This window comes from Hypomesus nipponensis, chromosome 27 (assembly GCF_054491055.1).
Source record: "Hypomesus nipponensis isolate SF chromosome 27, ASM5449105v1, whole genome shotgun sequence".
Taxonomy (NCBI): Eukaryota; Metazoa; Chordata; class Actinopteri; order Osmeriformes; family Osmeridae; genus Hypomesus; species Hypomesus nipponensis.
Genome location: NC_140387.1, coordinates 8,431,505 through 8,435,849, shown reverse-complemented (window position 1 = coordinate 8,435,849; position 4,345 = coordinate 8,431,505). Strand labels below are relative to the sequence as shown.

The following is a 4,345-nucleotide window of genomic DNA, read 5'->3' as shown; positions in this document are numbered from 1 at the left end:
TCCTCCACCACTGCCCCTCTCCGGCTGCTCCTTAAAAAAGACGCCCAATGGGCATGGACCCCTGCCTTCAAAGATGCGGTCATGCAGCTGAAGGCCCAGCTCATCGCACCACCAGTACTCGTCCACTTTGACCCACCCAGCCCAACGCTTGTCACCTGTGATGCCTCCAACTACGCAGTGGGGGCTGTCCTGTCTCAGCTTCACAACGGCACAGAGCGGCCTATTGCTTTTGCCTTCCGAGCTCTAAATTCAGCAGAGCAGTTTGCTGCAGCGACCACTGCAAGGGGCCATCGCACAGTCATACCCTCCACCTTGCAGTCACGTGTCCTGTCCATGGCCTATGAAGGCCACCTCGGCATTGTCAAGGTCAACTTCGGATGTTGGGGCGGGAGCTATCACTACCCCTGGACCGCCTGTGTGTTCCTGCTCACCTGACATCACAGGGGGCCCAGGGGAAAACAACGGATCAGCTACGCGACCGAGTCTCAGCACGACAGCAGGCAAGTAAACAGCGCTTTGACCGGTCCCACAGGGCCAAACACCCAGCTTTCACCATTGTGGACTGGGTCAGGGTCCGGAGGCCCACACGGGGCCATAAGCTTTTGTCATTCTGGTCAGCGCCTTTCCAGGTGACTGAGCAACTGGGACCTGCCACCTTTCGCCTCTCAGACGGAACGCGGTGGCATGCACGCCGCCTCCGCAAAGTGGCCCCACCTACAGCGGCAGACCTGGAGGCCAGCCGAGATCCGGACTCTGGAGACCTGGAGGCTAGCCGAGATCCTGATCCAGACTCTGGAGGCCCAGTTAGTCCTGCAGCACGACCAGTCCGTGCCCGCTCCAAACCGGGCTACCTCAGGGACTATGTCTGAATGTTTCAACCTCATCAAGACTGTTCCAGGCACTTTAAGTTTTAAATAGCCTGGTAATGATATGTTCGGGCTGGACTGAAGTCATACACAATGTATTCTGAAAGTTTCCTACAACGGGTTTTCTATCGATGTTATTTGTATTATCTCTCACTCAGCGATGTGGGTTGGATCTGCCCTGGAGAGGGGGGAAAATGTTATGTCTCCATGACAGGGTTTCGCGTCATGCTCTTATTTTGATAACATGCCTGTATTTTGATGTAACCGATGTTTCCGGTCGGTGTGTCAGTTGAAATGGGTTTCAGTAAACGGCTGAATTGAAAAAATATATCAGTTGTTAAAATGACAGTAAAAAAACGGACACACGTGCAACCGACGCAGGCACACCTAAATAATTTTTAGGGGTGCTGAGATTAAATTTAGGTGTGCTTGAGCACTCCTAAAAAGGGTCTAAAATTGCCACTGAATTCTACCCTCTCTAGTTACATTAATAAATGTATTGCTGGTCAATACAAGGTGTGCCCCTATATTTTCTCCAAAAATTTTCAGTCAGGGGCTACTGTGCTCCTAGTAAAAAAAGTTAGTCTAGAGCAGGGGTGGGGAACATCCAGGAGGAACCATATTATTAGGTGCATTATTCGTTGGCAGCAGCACTATTTTCATATGTGGAAGAGGACCGTGGTGGCGCGCAGTGTTGTGTACCTATGTACCAAAATATTTTGCTTGCGCGCTCGCATTGGGTGTGGAATTCCTTTCTAGCAAATCAAACCCAGAATACGTTGTTGGTTTGGCCTAAGCCCCGAATGTTTACAACGTCTGGCTCCGCGCCTGATTAACACTTGGATCGATGGTAGCAATATAAAAAATAATATGATCTCTTTCTGTAATCATGATACCCCCCCCAGAAATGTTCACTGCACCCCCAGTCAAAGCAGGCTGCATCCGTGCCAGCTAACATCATAAAGAGAAGCAGCTCCAGCCATCACATTAGGGGTGAGTTAATTAAATGTTTGACCAAATATAGCAGGCACATTTGTAAGTTGATAATTCTGTGTGGCCCCCGAATGATTTTTTAAATATCCAAATGGCCCTTTGCAGAAAAAAGGTTCCCCACCCCTGGTCTAGAGCCCTGCCTCTATTTTCACAATATTTCTGTCAGGACATATTGGAAATGGGCATCAGAAAATAATAAAAACAGAACCAAATGTTCATTTGTTTCAATTTGAACCGCTTGACTTGGATACCAAACCATAGTGTAGGTCTACACTTCTTTCTAGAAGCATAAAGCAAATCCCAGTATTTCCAACAATTTAGCAAGTTATAAGGTAAAAACATACTCTCCACACCGAGTCAAACAGAAGGTCCATATGTTTTCGTAGGTTTTGATTGCTCTGCTTTGTCAATGGGTTCCTTATTTTTTCTCTCTGTGGCCTGTTCTTTTCCTTTTTAGGATAGACATCTAAATAATATCTAAAATATCTATATGTCATTGTAGGCGTCCTGAAAGGACAGACATAAGCTGTTCTTTCTGTGGCTTTTTTTTCTGGCAAGAACCACATCAGAATCAGAATTCGGTTTATTCGCCATGTATGTTATGCAAACACGGAATTTACTGTGGCAGACAGGTGCAAACACTAAACATATACAAATCTTAAATTAAGTAAAGGTAAAGTTTAACTATTCCTAAGAACTAAACAATCTAAGAATAATTTTATATGTATATAAAAATACGAATAAGAATGAGCAGCAAGAGTGGTCAACAAAGTGCAATCAGATACTGGGTTGAATAATGAATGAATGTCAGTGGGAGTCCTTGGCCTTTTTGAAGAGGTAAGTAGCAGACGGAAAGAAACTGTTCTTATGGCTTGAGGTTTTGGTCCTGATGGACCGCAGCCTTCTGCCGGAGGGGAGTAGCTGGAACAGGGAGTGGCCTGGGTGGGAGGGGTCGGGCACAATCTTCCTCACTCGCCTCAGGGTCCTCGAGGTGTGCATGTCCTCGAGGGTAGGCAGATTGCAGCCAATCACCTTCTCAGCAGTGAGGATGATACGCTGCAGTCTGCTCTTGTCCTTGGCAGTGGTAGCAGCGTACCAGATGGTGATGGAAGAGTTGAGGATGGACTCAATGATGGCTGTGTAGAAGTGCCACCATCATTGTCTTTGGCAGGTGGAATTTCTTCAGCTGCCGTATGAAGTATATCCTCTGTTGTGCTTTCTTGGTGAGGGAGCTGATGTTCAGTAACCACTTGTGGTCCTGGGAGAGTATGGTGCCCAGGAAGCGGAAGGACTCCTCAGTGTTGACTGGGGAGTAGCACAGGGTGATGGGGGTGAGTGGGGCTGTATTCTTCCTGAATTGTACAACCATCTCCACTGTCTTAAGAGCATTGAGCACTAAGTTGTTCTGGCTGCACCAGGTTGTCAGCTTCCCACCTATAATCAGACTCGTCCGTCAGAGATGAGCCCAATGAGGGTGGTGTCGTCCACAAAAAAGTTTGACAGACGGATGACTGGAGGTGCAGCTGGACCGGGAGTCCGAGACTAGGCAAACTGCAGTGGATCCAGGAAATGGTCTGTGATGGATTTGAGGTGTGCCAGCACAAAGTGCTCAAAAGACGTAATTACCACAGAGGTCAGTGCGACGGGACTGTAGTCATTAAGTCTTGTTGCCCTTGGCTTTTTGGGCACAGGGATGATGGTGGAGGACTTGAGACAGGTTGGCACATGGCATGTCTCTAGGGAGGTGTTAAAGATGTTGGTAAACACCGGAGACAGCTGGTCAGCACAGTGCTTGAGGGTGGCAGGAGAGACAGTCCGGCCCAGCTGCTTTGCGGGGGTTCTGCCTCTTGAAAAATCTGTTAACTTCACCCTCCTGAATGGAGAGAGTCGTCACTGTAGAGGGGGGAGGCCACATGGGGGGGAGGGGGTAGATCAGGACAGTCCAATTGTCTATCAAATCTACAGTAGAACTCATTTAGGTTGTTGGCCAGGCGGGAGTCGTTAGTGTAGTGGGGGGCTCTGGACTTGTAGTTGGTGATCTGCCTGAGCCCTCTCCAGACAGAAGCAGAGTCGTTAGCAGAGAACTGGCGCTTCAGTCTCTCTGAGTACAGTCGTTTAGGCTCTCTCTCTGCCTTGCTAAACCTGTTCTTCAACTCCTTGAATCGGTCTCTATCCCCACTCCAAAATGCTTCCTCCTTCTCTGACCTCAACTTTCTGAGCTCTGCTGAGAACCATTGTCATTGTTGAAGTTTACCCTGGTGCATGTTGGAGCACCTGTTGCAGGCCTCACAGAAGCTGATGTATGATGTAACAGCCTCTGTGAGTTCATCCAGACTATTGGTAGCAGTCGTGAACACATCCCAGTCAGTACAGTCTAAGCACGCCCGCAGATCCTCCATAGCCTCACTGGTCCACTGTTTTGATGTCCTCACAACAGGTTTGCAGAACTTCAATTTCTGCTTGTATGCAGGAATCAGGTGGACCAT

At 48.3% G+C, this 4,345-nt stretch overlaps 1 pseudogene; it reads right to left on the bottom strand.

Moving 5' to 3' along the window:
* Positions 1-3,724: 3,724 nt before the first annotated feature.
* On the bottom strand, positions 3,725-4,345 carry LOC146220741 (uncharacterized; annotated as a pseudogene).